Raw genomic sequence first — 24629 nt, 5'->3', positions numbered from 1 at the left:
TATACGATATGCATCAAATTTTTCTTAATTATCCAAAAAAATTTATCAAAAAACTACATATTATTGACTCATTTACTAATTTTTATAACAATTTTTATAATAATCATCACATTTATTCATAACAATAATAATTTATGGTAAAATTATCATCATACTATCATCTATTATTAGAAAACAAACCTTTCGGCAAATTGACGAAGGCTCGATTCGGTTTTTGCAAAATCTTTCAACACATTTTCTCTTCTAGAGTTAAACCACTTTCTTTTGAGAGACATATCGAAAAAAAAAAAATATTGTTCGTCCAAAGTAATATTGAAAAATGATTAAAATGGTACAAGATGTAGGGAGCTTATATAGGAAACTTTAGGAAAAACCAGAAAAAAACAAAAACGATAATTATTTTTATCATCACGTCAAACGAACTTTTAAGAATAAGGTGGTCGTTGGTGGGAGGTGAAACATAAAATCCGTTCCCCAAAATCAATGTCCGCGGTCGCTATGTAGAGTGACCGTTAGACGGAGGTTCTTTTATACAGAAAGTGTATAGGGGTAAAACGGGGAAATCCAAAAACTGTCCGTAAATAGAGGTGGTCGCTAGTGAGAGTGTCCTTTATGGGATATAAATTGTAAACTCATTGAAACTCTTACAATTTACTAAAAACTACTTTTTCGGTTGCAGTAATACTCAACTTTTAATATCTACGGAATAATTGCCATAAAAGAGAATGCAAGAAGTAAAGAATGAAAAAAATTACTCAAATCAACAAGGACTCAACAAAAAAGGTGCAGCATTTTAACAGACAAACTGGCTGGCTCACAGGTTAATGGAATTACAAAGAAAATTTCTCAACCAAACTTTACTTCATTAACTAGACAACAAGATGCGCACACCTGTGACAACAATACTGATCAAACATAACAACACCTGGTATGTGGACCCGTCCACTGATCAGCGAGATCTTAACTTAGAAATTTGACGTGGTTAGCAACGATCGTAAGATAGTTACTGTAAATAACCATCATTTAAACGAAAGAAATGGCAATATTCATCATAATTCATCAATTGGGCAAATTTTTACATTTTGGCAAAAGTTAATTTATGCATTTTTAGAGGAAACCAAATTCCGAAAATAATAGCTTAGAGGTAGCGACCTTATTTTTTGATAAAGACTAGGACTTTTCCCGCTGAAAACCCCCATTTGCGTAAATATTTTTTAAAAAAATTGGCGGGGAACTTTGTTGCTTTCTTCCTGCATTTCCAGACAATTACTTAGTTAATATGTATGAATACAATAGAATAGATTAAATTAGGGCGGCCTCAAGGCCTACGCCACTGCAACCCCTTTGGAATTATTGTGGCTCTCCGACTTTAGAGCTCTCCCTCCAGACTCGTCCGTTTAATCAATCAGACTCTTAATTCTGGAGAGTGACTCCTGGGTAAAGCTCACCAGGCCTTGGTTTTTTTTCCTCCCCGAGAAGTAACATCCTCAGCCAGGACAAGCCCCTCACACTGACACAACACGTGCAGTGCCGTTTCCTCTTCTTCCTGGCAGAACCTACAAAGGCTATCATCTGCCAGGCCCATGTTAATATGTATGGATAATTCAATGGCATGATTCTTTGTACACAAATACTGTTTCTATTCTGCTTTCTTTGAAGAATTATTTGCTCTCTAGAAGTCCTTAGGTTTTCTGCATTAATCCGCTTGACAATCTTGACAGAGGTAACTTCTAACAAGTTTTTTTCCTACTTAATTGACAGAAACCTCGTCTAAGTGGACATTAATACCAATCCTTTGGGACCAGCTGATTCTCTTAAAATGGCCACCGGATACGTGAGGTAATTGAACATTCTATCCAACCCTCGCCTCTTCTACATTCGGAATGAAAAAGTCAGTTTCAAGAGAATTTATCTATTTTAGTTCAAACTGCCCTAAAAGATTTTTGGTAAATATATACTTCTTGTTCTCGAATGTGTGCCGAAATTCATGTATTCGCTGGCTAAACTACAGCATATTCGTGTCCACATAATTCTTCCATCAAGGACATTTTAAAAACTCCAATGTGAAAGAAATAACCACTTTTAATTTGTGAAACGTAAATAATTTAGGAACTTCACATTCTAAATATTCTAATTTACAGGTCCAAAAAAGAAAAGATGAATATTCATTCTAATTTAATTTATATAACGTAACATAAATGTAAAAAAATTAGCAAAAGCCATCTGTATATATTTAACGCTCGCACTATGAACATCTGTTGGGGTCAAAGATTAGAATTTAGGACAAGGACTTAAGATCTGAAACGAGCTGTTAAGTTAAAAAAAAATATAATAATCTCCATTGCTGTTGAAAAGAAAACAGCTTAAGAATTATAAACAATAATTAAGCTTTATTTAGTGTTGTTGGCCCTCGTAAAAGATAATAAAGGAAGCAGGCCGGATGGGAAGCTTCTCTGATTCCTAATTAAGACCAAAATAATATTTATAAAAAATAAAGTCGGCAGTGTGTGAAAAAAACAGGGCATTGAGAACTTACTAACGAACGCCTTCTCTTTCTAAGGAGTTTTATTTTTTAAAGCATTACTTTTTAAAGCACAAATAAAAGCAAAAAGAGGATAAGAGCGTTAAATGAGGGTGGAATTGAGTAAGGTGACGTATTCATGATGGCGGTTTTTTTGTCTTATTGAAAGTTTCAAAAGATTTTTTAGCTTTCATTTTTTTCCCCTTTTAGAATACACTTAAAATGCTTTTACTTAATAAGAGCCGTGATTTAAGGAAGATTTCGGGGCTCGCCCCAAAAAAAAAATGTTTCGACCTTTACAGAAAATTAAGAGTGTATTTTAAAAATTACGAGTATCGCAATTCAATTCCGAGTTTATCGCAAAAAAAAAAAATCCTGCGAGTTGACAGACTTTACTGTTCCGAAATAAGCGTGTCGTTTTGAACTGTCAGTACCAGGCTAGACACTGCATCAATCCCCTCGACTGATGAAACAACAATTTGATTCTGTTACATTCTGTAAACTACCCAATCGTGCTGGCCCAATCCTTACCTAACGTTTACTAGTTGTTCTTAAGGATTGCTCCCCAAAATCAAAAAGAGAGCATCTTGAGTGATATTCTAGGAAGAGAGAAGAGCCTGCAGACAGATATAACGTAACTATCCGGATTTTCAAAATTTCCCCCCAATTGACGAATAACAGTTTTGTTTTTGAATGCTCCAAGAGGAGTATACATTCAGACACTGACCCGCGCAAGCTTTTTCAGTGACCCACAATTGCTAGGCAACCATTTGTTTGTTTACGCGGGTTGATTTAGATTTTCTAATTGTGTGGATAATTTATATTCTATCTGTATTTTTTTCAATCACGCTTTGACAAAAAAGCAATTTAAATGCTATCTATAACCTTTAGTTGGATCATTACGGTTCTAAAACGCAAATGACGACAAATGCTTCTGTAGTATTTGAAATAAAGCAAAAGTGTTCACTAAATATCAAATAAAATGTATAATTTTACTCATATTTTGTTTGTTCAAAAAAATAGACAACTCAAAGCAAATAACCATATTTAGATTTTTCTTCAGATAAAACACACTTTTGTAAGGTTTTGTTCAGTTATGTTTGTAAAAAGATACATCCATAGCACTTGTTTCGTCCCGTTTTACCCAGTTAAGCCAACTGAATTTTAAAGATGTTTAGTTTTGAAAATATTCAGTTTAAAATTTTTAAACTTAACTCTTGTGCAAGTGGGCATTAGTGACCCAAGAGCTAGTACTAAAAATAAAAATGAACAAAATTTGACCCACGTCTCAAAAAGGTTCGCCATCCCTACTCTAAGGAAATACAAATGTTGGTACAAAACCACTGCATGGCTACAGATCCTTCCCCAATCTTTCCAGATGGGATCTAATCTATTTTTTTCAATGAAAAGATTACCCAGCAACGAATTGGACTACGGTTAACTTAGGTCATTCCAACCAACCTGTTCTGCAAAACACTCACTCGTAGAAAATCCCTCAAATTAATTTTGGGTAAAAATGTTTCCTATTATACTTAATAGATTTGAGTTTTTGTAAATCACTAAATAATCAAATCAATAATAAATATAAAAAATATGTAAATAAAATCGTTGGATCCGTTTGCGAAAAAATATTAAAATACTGTAAATTCTATTCGGAAAAGTGGCAATTTTTCAAATATAGAAAATGCCAATCTCAAAATTGATTCTTATTAATTCAAACGGTCTGATAGGACAGTTGTATAAGGGTTGATTGTCAAAAAGTGCACGAAAAAGTGTAACAAAGTAAAACACCAAACTTTGACAATTTTTTTTTTTTTTCTTATTCTACAATAAAAAGATGAAATTCCCAAATTACTTTACAAAAGTTGTCGAAAATTGGGTGGAAAAACGGCATTTTCAGAAAATATTCATAGAGGTACTTTTACCAACCGACTACTTCCGTCATGTTCGAGAAGTGGAAATTCACATAGGAAGGCTTAGGAGACAAAGAAAAAATTTGCAAACGTTAAGAGAAATGTGACCGACACAAAGTGCTCCTGTCGACAATCACTTGTAACTCCAAGAATTGGATATTTATGCATTAATTTAAATAATTACGGTTAGACAAATTTATCTGTTAACAGTTATTACCTAACTAAATACCATCTCACCAATTTGGGTTCAGGTCAAAGCATTTATGAATAACATCAAGTTAAGCTAGTAACTGAACATACTGTGAATAGAGTAAAAAAACAGCTGTAACTATTATTACTAATAACTCAGTAAATCATTGCCCCCAATTTTGATCATGGCAGGATGAAGGGGTTGGAACTTCTTTTCTTAACATGAAAGTGCTATCTTTTTATTACACCCACTAAGGAGAGCAATTGCAATCATTCAAATCATCAACGCGTGAATGGGTTTTCATGAACGAAGTGTCATCCGATTCAAAATTTAATGTAGAAATGGCTTTTGAGGGTCTCAAATTCTACATGTTCATTTTAGCTTTACGCTTAAAACCACATAACAGAGACAAAACAAATAGAAATCAAAACGAAGTGGTACCCAATTTGGTATTTTTCCGTTTTATTTTATCTTAAATTTTTAAAAAGATAGCTATCCTTTAAGTTTGTTTTAGCTTTGGCCTTAAAACTAGATTACTTAGACAATACAAGTAGAAATCTAGGCGAACTGGAACCCTATTCAGTATTTTTCCGGTTTATTTTAACTTACATTTTCCAAAATAAGACTAACCATTATGTTCATTTTAGCTTTGGCCTTAAAAATAGATTGCTCAGACAAAACAAGTGGAAATCTAAACGAAGTGATACCCAATTCTATATTTTTCCGTGTATGTATTTTACCTTATATATACAATGATTTTGTTTATTTTATTTATTTATTTTTATTTTCTAAAAATCGTCGGTTTAAGTGAGTAATAATTAAATGATATGCTATTTTCATGCAATAATATAAAAATATTATTGAAATTTAAATTAAGTGATTGAATAAAAGTCTTACCTTGTTTAAAAATAAAAAAATCCATCATTGCATCAATAGCTCACCAGTTCATCCATAGCACTTGTCACAAGTTAAAATAATTCACAACACTTTTTGCTCTTAAACTTTATTCCACGCACTAAGAATAACTTAAACACAATTTATAAAATATAACACACTAATATTCACTTGAAAAATTACGTTAATAAAGACCACTAGCGAGTTAAAGATGACCGCCGGTAACTGGCTAGGAAGACCAGCAGGTAAATTAAGGTTATCTAAGCAGGTTGACCAGCTGTATTTTTAAATTAATTTTCATTCATTCAGAAAAACCTGGTCTCTTTAGTTTTCTTACAGCCTAAAATTTTGTGTAAAAAAAAGTCACTAATTATATTTTATTTAGTAAATTATAAATGAAAATAAATAGAAAAAATACCTGGCCACTGTGCTTAGCTTACCTTACCAGCTGATCTATCTGGCCAGTTACCGGCGGTCATCTTTAACTCGTTAGTAGTGTCTCTTTAATAACGTGATTTTTTAAGTGAATATTATTGCGTGGTAAAGTGAAGTTATATTTTATAATTTGTTGTTTAAGTTGTACTTAGTGCATGATATAAGGTTTAAGTTCAAATAGTGTTGTGCATTATTTTAACTTGTGTCAAGTGCTATTGGACTGGTGATCAATTGATGTGCTGATGGACTTTTATATTTTTAAACAAGGTAAGACTCTTATTCAATCACCTTATTTAAATTTCAATCATATTTTTATTTTCTTGCATGAAAATAGCATGTTATATTTAATACATTCTTTCAAACTATTATTACTATATCTAGACCATGTTCAGTGTTGGTAATTTCTTTAATTTTGAATATTACAAAAAGTATTTAAATTGATTTCTAAACCTTCTTAATATTATTAAATCCTTTGTATTTATTTAACTATTATTTTAAAATTAGCGTTCTTTGTTTCCGTAATTGTTTTTTGGAGATGATTTTTAAACCTTTTTGAAGTACCTTCTAATAGTTTCTTTTCAAAAGACAAAGTTTAAAATTAGCATTTTTTGACTTACAATTATTTTATGATATCTAAACCTTTTTAATGTATTCTTTAAACTTATCTTTATAGCCTAATACTAGTTCAATTTTACCATTTTGTTTCCCTAAGTGGTTTTTTGGAATTAATTTTTAAACCTTTTTGATGTGTCTCTGATACTTTCTATTTAATAAGTTAATTTATTATAAGTTTAAAATTAGAATTCATGGCTTCACCAAGTACCTTTTTTGGATTAATTACATGTATTATTTATTTAATACTTTCTATTTAATCAACTATAAATTCTAAATTAGCGTTATTTTTTCGCCAAATGGTTTTCTAAGTTATAATTTATGTATTATTTGATTTTTCATTTTAATGGACTATAAGTTCAAACTTAGCTTTCTTTGTTTCCCCGTGTTGTTTCTGTGATTGATTTTTAAGTCTTTTTAATGTATTTTGTAATATCTTCTCTTTAGTCGACTGTAGGTTTAAAATTAACATTAATGCTTTTCCCCAAATTGTTTTTGCTTGATATCTAAACTTTTTTGTATTCATTAATTTTTTTTATTTTATTCGACCATAAATTTTAAATTAGCGTTTTTTTTTTCAAAAATTGTGTCATTTTAATAGACTATAAGTTAAATATTAGCATTCCTTGTTTTTCCATGTTGTTTTTGGAATTGATTTCTAAACCTTTTTGATTTATTGAAGTCATAACTAGTCGAGTAATTTTATCTAGTTTATCAACTTAAAGGTTGCTAGAAGAAGTAACTACTATAACAACAGTCATTCATGTTAATCACTGCTAACCATGTTACCAAATTATATTTTCAAGTGTATTGGTTGTAAAAATGCAAGTATATTGTAAGAAGACTTCTGTATTTCATTTAATACATTACGAAATCCATTTCATGAATTCGTGTGTTTATGGTGAACGAAGAGAGACGTTCAGTGAATTATTTTTTGTGATGTCTCTAGTTGTTTGGTCAGTGGTCAGCCGTTTACTAGCTATAATCCAATTTTGACAGTGGTATGTCTTTCATTAGTGTCTTGTACGTTATTTTTTGAGTTAATAAGTGGCTATAACTGTTTCAGTTGGGTTATGATTGTTGCTGTTTTGTGTTGATGTATCGACGTTCAGAGTTACGAGGACGAGCTAGCACACTCGTTGATCTTTTTTGATTCTTTGAGATTTTTCGGTTGTTTATCTTATGTCTTCATTTCGTAACCTACTTAGGGTTTTTTTTTTTTAATTTTTATTTTTTGATATGATTCGTTGTAAGATTAGCTGATGTCTGTAAGGCGGTGATGGTTTTGGTAATATCTGTGTTGTCATCTTTTGTTAACGAGTCATTGTGTCGTAAGTAGCGTTATACTAAGGTTTAGGTCTGTCCATTGAGTAGATATTGAAGAGTATAGGGCTTGTTTACTCTAACTCTTTGAGGCACCCGATTTTAAAGAAGATAAAAGCCCTAGTTGCACAGAATTTCTTTTATTATAAAAAAATGGAAATAAACATTCATTTCCATTATTTTCCATATGTAATCATCCCTCTCAAAATACGGAAAAAAGATAAGAAAAAATTAATACCATTTCAATAGACCTTTTTTAGTGTGGGACGCTGGTATTGTATAATACCACTATGCAACTAATGCTTTATATGATGGTCATTCAAACACAACTGTTTACCAAAACAAAGCGGAACTTTGCAAACAGTACAGCACTGTCCTTCAGCGCACTGTTCCTTGAAATGTTTCAAGTTCCATGTTTTGACCCAATTTTTTATAAACAATAATGAATTAACAACTGCATCCAAATAATAGAACAGTATGCGGTGCCACCATTTTTTACTATCGGTCATGTTTATAATAAATATAAAAATTACAGTAAAAGCTCCTTATTCGCGCTTCCTTCATTCGCGTTTTCACTATTCGCGGATTAAAAAAAATGCGACCCAATTCCTATATTCGCGGATATTCCCGGAAGTACACTATGATAATAAAAGGATTCCAATAGGTATCCAACCCAATATCCTTTGTAAATGCCGTCAAATGGACTAATAAAAAAAGTAAAATAGATCTTATTACAACTTTGCCTAAAGTATGTTGTTAAATGATATCGCCCAGGACTTTGACATAAGCTGCCTTCGCCGCGATCGGTGATTTTGAGAATGTAAACGCACAGAATGAAAGCAATTGTTCGTGATCCAGCAATAGAAAAAATGGAAGTGGCGTTGTCATTATGGATCGAAGACCGCAACCAAAAAAGGGTGCCCCTGAGTGGTCCAATGGTCCGGGAGAAGGCAAAGTATCTACGCTCGTTTTAAAGAACCTGATGGTAGTTGTAGTGGCAAGTTCAAACTTTGACTGCAAACAAAAGCTTATAAAAACTGCCAAGCAAGAGAAAATTACAAAATTCTTCAAACCATTGCCTAAGCCTTAAGATAATTAATAAAAATGTTCAAAAACTTCAATTAAATTGATTTTTTTATATATTAGTTTTTTTTTATTTTGTCAGCTAGGAACGTATCCCCTATAATCCCATATAAATTACCATTCCGTATTCACGGTTTCTGTATTCGCGGCATATTTATGGAACATATACCCCGCGAATAAAGAGCTTTTACTGTATTTCACTTATTTTCGCATTTACCATTGGTGCATAGCACTGCCAACTGAATGAAAAACTTTAAATAACATATTAAGCTGTATGTATGAATAACTTCAACTTTTCGAGGTGGGTTAAAATATATCCCACCTTGCAGCAAAAGCTAAGCAAAAGGTGAGACAGTTTTTAACCCACCTAGCCGCAAAGAGTTAAATAAGAGATCTGCCAATAATTTCTCTTACTAGAGTAGAGTAAGAGAAAGCATTGAGGAGAAAATTATTAAGAAACTTGAGAAATTAAAAGGAAGTACGAGTATATGTTTATAATTTGTAGAATATGAATATACTGGTTGGTGTTGTTTAGTTGTTAGGGTCAGATTTAGAAACCGGTTTTGTGGGATCACCTGAAGGGAGGCGCACAAGAAAAGGTTGTTCTTTTTTTTTGAAAGAAGTATTAATGTAGTGGTGGTTGGTGTTTTTTGGTGAGTGGAAGATAGGAGGAAGAAGGGTATAGTAGTTGTTTTATTTCCTTTTATGACGCGTTGCATGAAGACTGGCACACAGACAGCAAGCCTTAAGGAAGGTGTAGTTTATTGTACAATACACGAACACTGCTCAGAACTACCTAAACATACTGCTCGGTGGAGGGGAGTACAAACACTAGAACATTGCAGCGGTTTTTTCTTCTTTTTCTTTTTGTTGTTTTTCTTTAGTCTCCAGTTTTGAAGACCTTGAGACCCAGTGTAATAAAACGCACATATACACATACAAACTTTACACAGTAAACACAAACAAGAAACTCACTCCTCACTGGCCTACATTAGCCAAGTATATGTGTACTGGTGTGAGCGGTTAAACTTCTTCACTTACTAACATACTGACGTTATACAGACTTTGCAAAGTTACGCCCAATTTAACAACACACATGTGCGTACGTATGTATAAACTCACTTCTGTATTAATTCTAACTGGATTTTAGTCGTTTATTATTATTATTTTTATAAAATTTTTAATACTACTACGCAGAAAACAATTAGTACGTGGACTCATTCATATGATATTTACCCTACCATGTATAATTTTATACACACAGGGCCAAAAAGTCTTAACTTCTTTTTTTAAGGAATACAAATAAGAACATAATTTAATAACTTTCCGAAACTTTTAAACAGTATTGTTCATTGTTTTTAGTGACTGATTCATTAATCAAAAAAGGAAGAAAGATTATTGCCAATGATTTTTGGTGAATATCGAGTTGCGGTCTTAAATAAAAACAACTGTTTTTGCTTTATACCAACGTTTGATTCATTAATCAAAAAGGAAGAAAGATTATTGCCAATGATTTTTGGTGAATATCGAGATGCGGTCTTAAAGAAAAACAACTGTTTTTGCTTTATACCAACGTTTGATTCATTAATCAAAAAGGAAGAAAGATTATTGCCAATGATTTTTGGTGAATATCGAGATGCGGCCTTAAAGAAAAACAACTGTTTTTGCTTTATACCAACGTTTGATTCATTAATCAAAAAAGGAAGAAAGATTATTGCCAATGATTTTTGGTGAATATCGAGTTGCGGTCTTAAAGAAAAACAACTGTTTTTGCTTTATACCAACGTTTGATTCATTAATCAAAAAGGAAGAAAGATTATTGCCAATGATTTTTGGTGAATATCGAGATGCGGTCTTAAAGAAAAACAACTGTTTTTGCTTTATACCAACGTTTGATTCATTAATCAAAAAGGAAGAAAGATTATTGCCAATGATTTTTGGTGAATATCGAGATGCGGTCTTAAAGAAAAACAACTGTTTTTGCTTTATACCAACGTTTGATTCATTAATCAAAAAGGAAGAAAGATTATTGCCAATGATTTTTGGTGAATATCGAGATGCGGCCTTAAAGAAAAACAACTGTTTTTGCTTTATACCAACGTTTGATTCATTAATCAAAAAAGGAAGAAAGATTATTGCCAATGATTTTTGGTGAATATCGAGTTGCGGTCTTAAAGAAAAACAACTGTTTTTGCTTTATACCAACGTTTGATTCATTAATCAAAAAGGAAGAAAGATTATTGCCAATGATTTTTGGTGAATATCGAGATGCGGTCTTAAATAAAAACAACTGTTTTTGCTTTATACCAACGTTTGATTCATTAATCAAAAAGGAAGAAAGATTATTGCCAATGATTTTTGGTGAATATCGAGATGCGGTCTTAAAGAAAAACAACTGTTTTTGCTTTATACCAACGTTTGATTCATTAATCAAAAAGGAAGAAAGATTATTGCCAATGATTTTTGGTGAATATCGAGATGCGGTCTTAAAGAAAAACAACTGTTTTTGCTTTATACCAACGTTTGATTCATTAATCAAAAAGGAAGAAAGATTATTGCCAATGATTTTTGGTGAATATCGAGATGCGGTCTTAAAGAAAAACAACTGTTTTTGCTTTATACCAACGTTTGATTCATTAATCAAAAAGGAAGAAAGATTATTGCCAATGATTTTTGGTGAATATCGAGATGCGGTCTTAAAGAAACACAACTGTTTTTGCTTTATACCAACGTTTCGGTAATTTTTACTACCTTCTTCAGGGTATTATGAAGGTAGTAAACATTACCGAAACGTTGATATAAAGCAAAAAAGTTGTTTTTATTTAAGACTGCACCTCGATATTCACCAAAAATCATCTTCCAACAACGGTCGAACAAACCAAAACCATCATTATTGTCAATTTCAGACATTATTTTAAATTTTTGCTGGGCTATGGACTAGGTCATCTTCAGGGCTTAGGCTATTTGACAATTATATTTTTTAAATTGTTATTTGTTCCTTGTACAGATCTGGTGCGCTACCTTGGGCTCTACATAGACAAACGACTCACGTGGAACCTACACACTAGACTTAAAAGACAATCAGTGGCAAAACGTGCGAAACTGCTTTACAGACTTCTTGGACGATTACCCTTTGAACTGAAATGCTTGATATACAACACTATTCTCAAACTTATGGTGGACTTACGGACTAGAGCTGTGGGATTCAGCCAAACCTACAAACATACGGACAGTACTAGACATTTCAGTCAAAACTCTTCCGACAGATAGCTGATGCTCCTTTTTTACGTTGACTAACCTCACTCTTCACAACGACCTCAACATACCCTTTATAGACCAACTCGCCAAGACTAAATACCAAAAATTCCATACTACCCTCTCGACTAGCTCTAATCCTCTTGTACTGTCTAGCGCTTCCTCTGACATCCCTAATACTCCTCGACGACTGAATCGCCAGTGGCCCCGCGACTTCCTTGTAGTCTGAAGGCCTAAACGCCATTATTCTTCTATCTCTCCTCTCTCCTCCTCGTATTCTCCTCCTCACATTCACCTCTCTCCTCCCGCACCAATTCATCATACTCCGCATATTTACTTATTGTATACGATGTATGCAGATTGTAAATGACAAAATAAATTTTTTAAAAAAATTGTTATTTGTAAGGTTGGTGTGTCTTCTGTTCCGTCTGTTTAGGTAAATTATATCTTAAAGTGGTGTATTTTCTATCTTAACAGTTTAGGTACTAAGATCTAAACAGTCAGATCACAAGACTCACCAACCTTTGATGTTTACAATGTCAAAAGTATTATAATTGTCAATAGCATAAGCCCCTGAAGATTCCTAGTCCCTAGGACGACTAGCTTAGCAAAAATAAAAATATTTTGACTGAAATTGGCAACATTTCTGTAAGATTGATGAGTCATCAAAAGTAATGAACTCTAATAGCAAGTAAGAGATTATCTGAGTGGTTAGCGTATACTGGATTGCAACTCGGGTTAGAATCCAGCTGCTGGCCCTTAGATTTTCTCTTCCTAGTAGCTTCTTAAAGCTCTTTGTTCAGAGGTGATGGACATTGTTGTCCGACTGCTCGGAGACCCAGAAATACTTAAATATTGTTTTTTTATAAAATGATGAAATCATGTTTGTTTATCCCACTCCAGCATTTAATTATTATTTTTTTTAAAATTTTATTAAATGTGTTTCAAATTTTTTTAAATACTTTTGAGTTAAATCAAGTTTTTATGGAAGAAGTGTCATTTTAGAAATACTTAAATATTGTGTTTTATTCAGCGATTTTTTCGCAAACATGTTTGTTTGTTTTATTTTATGAAATGTGTTTCAAATTGGTTCCTTTGAAGTTTCTCTGCGAATCGTAATGTCTACAATATTTGTTATCAATAGCTAATTGTGTAAATAAAATTTTAGAAATAACGTTTAAATAACTGCAGGCATAAATGATAAAATCGTGAGTTGTTAAAAAAAAAGAAGTTAGAAAAAAAGATGAAAAGAATATAGAGGAAGTTATTATGGAGACAGGAACAATACTTCTTTTTATTCTATCATTCAACATGATCTACATATTTATATGCAGAATGAAAGCGGTAAGAATATAAGAACGGCAAGAGGATAAAGTATTCCACTAAAATGTCGGAAAGAATGGATGTAGCGCAACACCCACATTTATGTTAAATACTAAAATATTCTGTACAAGTTTCAACAAGCACGACCAGTAGGAGCACAAAGAAAAAAAGTTTTTGGCTAGAGAAATCTAGAGAGGAGAGAGAGAGAGGAAAGGATGTTGGCAGAAATAAACCAGAAAGTCACGTGTTGGGCAGGAAACAAGGTATATACCATAAACTGTGGCCGAGCACTTTATGTCGTTCAAGACGCGTCACCAGTGAACAATAAAGCAGGCACAAACCAGTAGCGTCGTTGGAGTGCACAAAGATGGTTTGAAATAGGTGCCAAGGTAGTTTTTTTCTACACCTAAATAAAAAAAGGGTGTGTTTTTTGACCAAGGGGAAGGTTCTGGCAAAATCAGAACATTCGCAAAAGAAACACGGCTATGGGTATGTTGCTTTTATAGACTGCCATGTTTTTTTACCATCTTTCACGTGTTTGACACGTGCCCCTGTACTTTTCTCCACCATGTCTCCAGCGAAAAATTGACATAAAAAAAAACACCTAACTTCCCCTATTTCGTATATTTTTTTTATTGCAATATTATTATTATTATTTCAAGTAATTGTAGACGCACGCGCTGCTTTAAATTTTTAGTGTAAATAAAAAAACTTTAAACATTTCTGGTGAATGATGCATCTTCAAGTAGCTTGGATACATTTCAAAGTTAATGTTTTGTCTCTTTAGTTTCGTAAAAAGGCATGTCTATTTCCAAAAAGTAAGATCTAACTAGAAACTACTTTCAAGTAATTGTGATTTTTCTTTAAAAAGTTTCTACTCATTTTTTACTTTTAAAAACTTGACTTACTTCAAAAGTACAGTCAGGGACAAAATGATAGACACACCTTCAGTTTTGGGGTTTCAGCTGTCGCTTAATATTTTGTTGAGCCTCCTCTGTTGTGTATCACTTCGAACATTCTATTTGGCAGACTTCTGTACAAATTTTGAACCTCTTCTTGCCCGATACCTTCCCAAGATGACAAAATTGCGATTTTCAATTCCTCCACATTTCGGACTGGCGACTATTGTCGTAGACCTTTCTGGATAGGATTCCCCATAGATTTTCAGTTAGATTGAGATGTAAAGAAAGAGCTGGCCAAGAAAGATTTTCAATGTTATGATCTTGGAACCAACTTTTTATTGTTCGAGCATTATGAACTGGAGCGTTGTCTTGCTGAAAAACATAATTTTCACCAGCTATCCCGAGAAACTCATGTTTTGCTTCTTCCAATATGTTCTTGTATGCTTCGGCGTTAACTCTGCGAGGAAGAAAAGTTATTTTGTCCTTTTTCAGGAAGCCTATGAATGCCTACACCATTATGGATCCACCACCCATTTTCCGTTTAGACAAAAATTTCTCTTCTTTTCTTAAATCATGGAAATAATAACGAAATCCATCAGGGCCATCTAAATTAACTTTTTTTTTCATCCGAAAAAATCACATTATTCCATTCTCCGACCCACGACATGTGTTCTCGTGCAAAATCTAGTCGGCCGAATTTGTGCCTTTGTGTTAAGACTGGTTTCGTCCTTAATTTTTTTCTGACCAACGTATCTTGCTTCCTTAAAAACCTCCTTACATTTTTCACATTAGTGTGGACACCAACACTTGCAGCAATTGCCCGAGCTGAGAGCGTAGAGTTTGAGGCAGCTCTTAAAATTACCCTTTTTTCACGCTTCGAAAGGCCGAAGGCTTGCCTTTTGACCTCCCAGCGCCATATTGTTCCCCGAATTTCAAAAATTTACACACTGACGAGAAGCTCCTCTTTATTTGGCGTCCAGTTTCTCTGGCAGACATACCCGATTCCGAAAGAGATTTGATTAATCTCCTTTCTTCGTTGCTAAAACACTTCCCTCTTCCCATTATAAAAAATTTTTTTTTTGAACAAAAATGAAATAATAAAATGTGGTATAAAAATTGAAAGACTGTGCACTATGTTAGAAAGCGAATACAAATTTAACTGAAGCATTAAGGCAACAAAAACACAAGTGTGTCTATCTTTTTGTCCCACGTAAATATTCATTTTTTACAAATATTTGAGAATATAAAAGTAAACTTTCACCTATCCGCAATATGCCAATAAAAGTGTGATACCAAAAGACAATAAATTAAGAAAATAATCATTAAATTAAAAAAGAAAAATTCAGGAAAATATAAAAGATGCTTTTGGAGGTGTGTCTATCATTTTGTCCCTGACTGTATTCTGATAATTTGAAACACATTTAATAAAATAAAACAAACAAACATAAGTGCGAAAAAATCACTGAATAAAACACAATATTTAAGTATTTCTAAAATGACACTTCTTCCATAAAAACTTGACTTAATTCAAAAGTATTTGAAATAATTTGAAACACATTTAAAATAATCAAAATTTAAAATACCCGGTCCCACAGTCTCACAACTTTATTTACTAAATGTTCTGATGAACAAATTTTCTTCTAACGACGAACGTTTTAGTCATTTTTAACTTTTATCTCTAAGGGTAACTCTAAAACTTTAAAGTTTACCGATCAGAGAAGTAATCGAATCGATTTTTTAAAAAAATAAGTCGATTTATTATTGAGTTCGAATAAAATCGTAAAAACAGATGCGAGAAATTCTTAAAATACGGTAAATTCTGTTCGGTAAATTGGGATTTCTGGTCAATTTTGAGTGGCAAGCCAGTACAGTAAGCATTAATAGCACATTAGAGAGAGAAAACCTAACCATCTTCTCACCCGTGACTACTCTTTAACAAATATTGCTGGAATAATGTTACAAATAAAAATAACAGTCATTTACTTATGCATAATTAGTATTCCAAGTTTTGGGCACCAAGGTGTCCGAGCGGTTAATGGTCGCATTCAGCAGAAAAAAGCGCTACCAGATCGCTCCCAAAGGGAGCGCTTTATTTCTCTGAACGCTCTGCTACTAATGTAACCTAAAGATAACCTTTTTTCGAATTAATGTTGGCGAGGAATCGGTCAAATAAAAAACAACTCGTCTTTTAAATCAAAAGGTGCTAGGCCATTTCAAAATCTGGTATTTATTAATCATATTTCAATTTTTCAACTTGTTATCAAAGAGAAAGAAGAGCACGCGATAAGTCATTTTTATGTATTTTTTCATCCCCTTTCTAATAAAAATATTGCCAAGGCGGTAAAGCTAGTATTTTTCTTAATATCGGGAAATACATAAGTCGTTTTCTCAACTGTACACAAAATGGCTAAAAATTAATTGTACATCTCATCTGTTACAAACAAGAAGGTTTGATCATTATTTGGTAATTTTGGGAGAGTTGCGTTTAATTACCAAAAAAATTGGAAAAATTTCAAACTTGTTTTGATAAATACACGTACTTTGCTAGTAGCGATCACCGCTCCGTCGAAGTAGCATAGAAAATTTCCGCTTCATAAGATGGCGTCCGCTCCCACAACATGTGAGAGCGATGCTAAAAGTGCGCCATTCAGCGGATAGTTCCGTAGCGCTCTTGTCTGCTAAATGCGCCCAATGGCAAGACCTTTAAAGCAAATATGTATTGTGGTACTGGGTTCGATTCCTGGTCTTTTAGGCCTTGGATTTTATTTAATGGTTTATAAAAGAAATTTACAGTAAAGTATTTTTGCTAGTCGCCTCCATCCACGAGACACCTGATTAGTAGTTGAACGTAAAGCCCGTCTGAAAAAATAGGCAATTACTTTAGTTTACTATATCAAGTTTTCTATAAAATCATACGAGCCATTTTTGGTCAAATTCTTTCAAAACTTTGAAAAAATCTACTCAGTAATGTGATTCAATGGACCAATTTTGATCAGTCTTATTTTGTTAGCATCTTTGTTGGTACCTAAATTAAATATCAAGATTGCAGTGATTTCAATTTTTCTTTTTTGAATTATGGTAGGATATAATCACATAAAGCTGGGTGGGTGTTGGTCTAATGGTGAAGAGCGTGGCTTTGTAAGTGGGAGATCTACAGTTCGAATCTCGCGTATTACTAATCTCTATTTGTTAGAAAAAATGGTTTATAGTAAAGTATGAGCTTCCGCCCCAGTTCACGACTCCTAATTGGTAGTTGGACGTTAAGCCCCGCCTTAAAAAAAAAATTAGGCGTTTACTTTACTAGCACAAAGAACACAATTTGTAAAAAATAACACAAGTTTTTAAGCCTTTAGAGTACCTTAATACTGACATTCTGAGTGAAAACTAAAACTCAAAAGTCTGCACAACTCAAATATGTACCTCCTCTTATTCAGCAGGGTTTGTAAGTTAGGTCATTCTAAGTTTGCCGTACTTAACAAGGACATAGTTTCTTTTAATCAGTTATTTATTTGCTCTTATAAACAATTATCTTCTTTTTTTTTATTCAAGTAATTATTAAAATCGAAGGCAGTACCGATAAACTTATATATAGTTGTTGTAAAGTGTAACTCATTTAAGCTATCTAGGTAGCCATGGGGCAGAGTTACTTTTGAGTCTTGCAAAGCGGATATAACCAAAAAAAACGTCTTTATATTATTAATTAATCTCAATTGATTAATCAAATCTTCCTAGCGAAAAATTAAGTGGGAATGGAGGGTTGGACCAAGTTGTTCCAATCTATTAAAGACGGCAATTGTAATTTGGGACAATTGGGACAGATTGATTTAGTGGAATTGAATTAATTTTTTTTTTAAACCATTTTATTATTATTAGTGTTGTCTTCTTCATCAAATTTGTAGTAATTAATGTGAGAATGAGGGAATAAAAAATTAGATATTTATTTGACGAGGAAGTGATGCATTTAAATTTTAGTACTGACCACTCAAGGGCAACTAGCGTGTTGTTAAAATCAGATAATCTTAAACACACTTATTCTTTTTAGAATAGCTTATATCTGTTTTAAAAGAAGCTTGTAAAATAAAAATATGAGGTTTAAGTAAACTCGTGAGGGACTCTTTCGAAGAAGCATTGAAGGTGATCATCGTTTGGCTGATCACGTTTCCCAAAATTTACAATAATTCTGGAGGGTGATAACCCTTCTTCTTTCCCTCCAAAATTACTTTTTTTAATTGCAAATCAGACACCTTAATACCGATTTTTTTTTGCGTTTATTGTGCTACAATCAGCGCGTTAGCGCTATAAGTAACAATGATATCAATAGAGTAATAAATGATAAGGTAACGAGTGGAGAAGATACCCAGTGGTAACACTCCAAAACATTATATGGTTAGTCACTCTCTTCACTGGAGAGGAGATCACGAGGCCACTGTCTTTTAAGACGTCTTGTCGGGTTGTCAGGAAGAGTTCTAGAAGAAAGATTTAGAGCTAGAGGATTTATATGAGATTGCAGGCTGAAGTGGAGTTTTCTGTATCTTGTTTTAGCAACTTGAGTGACAAAAGGAATGTTAAGGTCAGTGTGTATAGTCAGGTTGGGAGACATAAAATGGAGCGTTTACAATAGTTCGAAGTATTTTAGATTGTAGAGATTGAATCCTTTGGAGATTGGAGCGTTTGGTTGAACCCCACAGCTCTATTCCATATGCCCAGATGGGTTTCAAAATAGAAGTATAAATCAGTCTTTTGTTGTCCAGAGAAAGTTTTGATCTATCATCTAAGAGTCTTGTAAGTAGTCGATAGCGTCTGTTTAGTTATGTTCTTTTAAAAATAAATAAATAATTTAAATAAAATCAACGCGGAATTACTAACTTAAAACAAGATTAAGTATTAAAAAAAAAAAAATTGTAACAGCATTGAGAAGTAGTTTAGTGGTGAAGGATTGAAATTGCAGTCTTATCAATTCCTCTTGCAATTTTACTGATTTTGCTTAAATTTTAATCAAGAATTATTTATTTTTCTATATAATCTCCTCTTTTATTTACACATTTTTCTTACCGAATCGGAAGTGTTTTAATTCCGTCATCCTGGTCGTGTCAGTAGCCAATGGCCCAAAAACGTTTCTACACCATCGTCGTCGTCAAAGTGATGACATCTCAGGGGTGTAATGATCACGTCTCATCACAGGAGACAATGTGCCTCAAGAAAGCATCCCCCTCTGTTCGATATCGTCAAAAGTCTTTTACAGACGGCAAGACGGTTTGCTTTCTGCTCTTCGACAAGAGGCGAGGAACCCACCTTGCCGACACTTTTCGGTAACCCAAATCATCTGAAATGATTGATTGGGCACTCCCATACGATATTCCAACGTGTGCAGCAATTTCCCATACTGCAAGACAGCGGTCTCCTTCAATCATCTCACGGTTCGCAAGAATATTCCCGTCACTGGTGTTTGTCCAAGGTCGGCGTGCAAGGGTGTCATTTTGCAATGACTCTCGGCCATCGGAAATTTTTTTTTTGCCAGTCGTTGACTTGGGTCCTTGAAAACGTGTTTTCAGCGAACTTTGCTGTTAGTCGACCCAAAATTTCGGCAGGTTTTACCCCCTCCCGGGGAAAAAATTTAATAATAATGCATTGCTCAACAGACTTGGGTACCTCCTATTGACACATGGCGCTACTAACAGCCAAACTGCTCTGGCGAGCCGGACCAAATTACTCACCTCCACTTCACATACCCACCCAACATATATTATGACGTCACGTTACTCACTTCACCTTGGGAGCGTCAATGAGAAAAGTCCGATTAATATTTGATTCACCCTCGTAGTTTTTAGAAACTAAGGAAGAAATTGCCTGATAGTTTAGTGAAGTGAGTACGAATTTCTCAAAATGTTAGTATTAGAGGTCCCTCCGAGTTATTGAACAGATATTACAAATCAATTCAAAACAAATAATCAATACCTGTCAATTACGGTTTCTGTTAACGTGTTAATGCACCACAAATAGCAGTATTGTAGCTAGAGACAAGCATTTACGTTAAGGGATTAATCTGGTGCAGACTATTTGCCACATATAACCTAATATTGCTAATTATAGAATTATTATAAAACAAAATCGTCAGGCTAACAGAAATATTTATGTTGGATTATGGATTAGAAAAACCATTATTTGTGACGGGAGTTATTACAACAAAGTTGATGAAATTTACTCTATGGATCTATTTAGTATTTAATATTTCACCAGCTTCCACACCTATCATCATACCAAACTATAAGTTCTTTGTCTTCAGAAGGTGGAATCATTGCAATAAGCATTATTTGTATCTGTGTTTTAACAAAATAATGGTTGGGGATTCAAATGGTTTATTTGCAAAAGAAACAGAAGAACTGCAGGTTCTGGACGGATACCTGTTTCATACCAATGAGATCATTGCAAAGAGTAACTCCAGAAGAGTTTACAAATCTAATCGCACTTCCCCAGACAATGAAGCACAGATCTAAACTGAATTTGTTTTTTTTATAGATCAATTGTTTCAAAATTTCCCTTCCTGGGGATTTCAAACATTTGTTGTTAATTACGAAATATAATAACAGTTAAAAGTATTTTCGCCGGCTCAGTCAACCTTGAAATAAAGCCCAGAAGTTTACCAAAGATAATTTGAATGATAGGTTCTTGGAGAATTAGCCGATAAGTAAGTGAATAAGTCAAAGCGGAAGAAAATTAGTGGAAAAATTAAATCGAAACTTATTTAGAATAAAAAAAAAGAATCGCTGTTTGGTATCTTTTAGTTACAGTTGATATAACTGCAAGCGTATAATCCCATTTAAATGATTAGCAAAGTGTATCTAAAAGATTAGGCGAATGTTGGAAATGAATAGAAATAACAGTGGGAACAAAGGGGAATCGAGAGTAAAAATAGATAATACAAGAGAAAGAGGGGTATAAACTTGTGATGAAGGGTTTGGTAAAAGGAGGGATTAGTTAAGGTTTGTCCAAGTATAAGAGCCATGATGAATCCGAGCAAGATTCATCAAGTGACAGGAGAATTAATCCTGCTTACAGTCAGGAGAATAGGGGAAAGTAGGAGCTTTGGACCCCTCTAATTTCTTGGTCCGTAGGAAAGGCAATCAAGGAATAAGACAAATCATCCTTCAGACATAGAAATTGGAGCACACTAAATGTTAACACTTATAAATACACTATATAGTAAGGGAGAGTCGCAGGAATTGAAATCTGTTAAAATAACAAAACGTCTCCATCTTAAAAATGTTGAATATTTTTTAAATAGTTTGTGATACAATCAGTGCTTAGCTTTCTATTACGATTTAAAGCTGAGCTTACGCATAATATTTAACAAAAAAAAAGCTTCTTTTTTTAAATTTATTTTTACAAAAAACCTTTTTTGGGAAAAACAAATGCAGCTTTATTCCATTACGTAATATTTAAATATCTCTTAAACACTACCAAGTCCGAACGATCACGAATTAAATCTAAGGCGTGTTTTCACAGCCTTCAACGCCTGCACAGTCCTCCTCTCTGTGAAATTAACTGCTGGAGATTGCCTTTGGTTTCAGAAAGACTAGCGCGTTTGGAGTGTATCACAGAGTTAATAGTAATAAGTAAGGCTTTCGATTGATTTGTTTTGCCTTTCAAAGTTGCCTTATTGACTTCTTAGTTTTTTGTTTTTGTTTGATGAGTGGTACCTCCTTAGTTTGTTTTTTTTTTAGCGAGAAACCGGCGAGCTTCTCGTGGCTCGTCGCCTCTATCGGTTAAATAGTACTTTAATTACTCTCCTGTGATTTTTATTGCCTTGAAAAAGCATATAGCGCCGACAGAGGTGGGTCAACTCTTTTAGTCGATATCATTTCCTTTGATAAGTGTGGAAAAGTCGATTCCTTTGTTATTATTATATGTGATTTAAAACTAATCTGCTCTAGTAGGCAACAAGTGTCGACCGCAAAACTAAGGCGATCTGAAAAGTATTATTTTTTCGTTATCTTGAGAATTTTTTCCTTTTTAATTCATGGATTATGGTTTACGTCGGTTATGGTCTAGAACAGGAATGGCGAACCTTTTTGAGACGTGGGTCAAATTTTGTTCATTTTTTTTTTAGCACTAGCTCTTGGGTCACTAATGCCCATTTGCACAAGAGTTAAATTTAAAAATTTTAAACTGAATATTTTCAAAACTAAACATCTTTAAAATTCAGTTGGCTTAACAGGTAAACCGGGACGAAACAGGTGCTATGGAAGTCTCTTTTTACAAACATAACTGAACAAACCTTACAAAAGTGTGTTTTATCAGAAGAAAAATCTAAATATGGTTATTTGCTTTGGGTTGTCGATTTTCCTAACAAACAAAATATGAGTAAAATTATACATTTTATTTGTTATTTTGTAAACACTTTTGCTTTATTTCAAATACTACAAAAGCATTTGTCGTTATTTGCGTTTTAGAACTGTAATGATCAAACTAAAGGTTATAGATAGCATTTAAATTGCTTTTGTGTCAATGCGTGATTGAAAAAAATTACAGATAGAATATAAATTATCCAGACAATTAGAAAATCTAAATCAACCCGCGTAAGCAAACAAATGGTTGCCTAGCAATTGTGGATCATAGGTTCGCCATCACTGGTCTAGAAGAAAACCTAAGAGTTTATTGACAAGGACAGTTCTGTCTTATCGGCGATGACGAACCTAGGTAGATTATTATGGGACATTCTGGTATTATTAAATAACCATATCTACGGTCTAAAATCAACGATGTGAGCTGATTTTATTTTATTTGCTTAAGAGCAACTAATTGTGTGTGCTAACACAATGGTGGATACAATGAGTTTATTTGAAGAGAAGCTTGTTGAATATTTTGTTAGGGAATTGCCTAAAAGCTCGATTAGGTAGATTACGAGGGTCGTTTGAAAAGTCCGTGCAAAGTCAGAGAGATAGCACTACTGGCGCGTATCGAGGTTATGTATAGTTAGTAGCATCTCTTGGAAGAACACACACCAAGTTTCAGCCAGATCGGTCTATTTCTTTGTGTTTGGCATTCGTTTGAATCGAGGAAGTCGAGTGATTTTCAAAAAATGGACGAAAAAGAATTTCGTGTGTTGATTAAACACTACTTTATGAAAGGCAAAACGCCTCAGGAGACTAAAGAGAAGCTTGATAAACATTATGGTGACTCTGCACCTTCGATTAGAACAGTTTATAAGTGGTTTCAAAATTTTCGGAGTGGCCATATGGGCACAAGTGACGCTGAACGTTCTGGACGCCCTGTTGAGGTTACTACTCCAGAAATCATTGATAAAATCCATGATATGGTGATGGATGACAGAAGAGTGAAGGTGCGTGAGATTGCTAGTGCTGTGGGCATCTCGAATGAACGGGTACATAATATTTTGCATCAACATTTGGACATGACAAAGCTATCCGCAAGATGGGTGCCGCGATTGCTAACACTTGACCAAAAACGAAATCGTGTGAAGTGTTGCAAGGACGGTTTGCAGCTGTTCCAGAAGAATCCGCAGGACTTTAAGCGTCGTTTCGTCACTGTGGATGAAACATGTATACATCACTACACTCCTGAGACCAAAGAACAATCTAAACAATGGGTTACCAAGGGGGAATCTGCGCCAAAAAAAGCGAAGACCGTTCCTTCGGCCGGAAAGATTATGGCGACTGTCTTTTGGGATTCGCAAGGAATAATCCTCATCGACTATCTGGAAAAGGGTAAAACTATTACAGGTGCATATTATTCATCGTTATTGGACCGTTTGAAAACCGAGCTGCAAGAAAAACGCCCACGATTGGCCCACAAAAAAGTCCTTTTCCATCAAGACAACGCACCAGTTCACACCTCAGCAGTTGTGGTCGCAAAATTAATGGAAATAGGGTTTCAACTCGTTTCACATCCCCCCTATTCTCCAGACTTGGCTCCCTCGGTCTACTATTTGTTCCCCAATATGAAGAAATGGCTGGCGGGAAAAAGATTTTATTCAAACGAGGAGGTGATTGCAGAAACGAATGGCTATTTTTCAGACTTGGACAAATTCTATTATTCGGAAGGGATCAACAAACTAGTGCAGCCTAAAAGGAGACTATGTTGAAAAATAAAAAAGGTTTACCCCAAAAAATTAAGTAGTTTTTATTTTTGCACGGACTTTTCAAACGACCCTCGTAGTT

General features: G+C 33.8%; 1 protein-coding gene and 1 long non-coding RNA gene across 2 annotated transcripts in view; one reads left to right on the top strand and one right to left on the bottom strand.

The window, feature by feature from the left end:
• The window catches only part of LOC141450989 (uncharacterized), a 126153-nt gene extending 120324 nt beyond the window's left edge, over positions 1-5829 (bottom strand). The window contains exon 1 of the long non-coding RNA XR_012456478.1: positions 5522-5829. This is a non-coding gene — a long non-coding RNA (uncharacterized lncRNA). The remainder of the gene's footprint in view (positions 1-5521) is intronic.
• The window catches only part of heca (hdc homolog, cell cycle regulator), a 288388-nt gene that overhangs the window by 114642 nt on the left and 149117 nt on the right, over positions 1-24629 (top strand). The gene's annotated exons all lie outside the window — the stretch shown is intronic.

The sequence above is a fragment of the Rhodnius prolixus genome, unplaced genomic scaffold (genome assembly GCF_049639745.1).
Source record: "Rhodnius prolixus isolate KJV_2025 unplaced genomic scaffold, Rpr scaffold_8, whole genome shotgun sequence".
NCBI lineage: Eukaryota > Metazoa > Arthropoda > Insecta > Hemiptera > Reduviidae > Rhodnius > Rhodnius prolixus.
The sequence above is the reverse complement of the archived record's forward strand: the minus strand, read 5'-3'. Positions and strand labels throughout refer to the sequence as shown.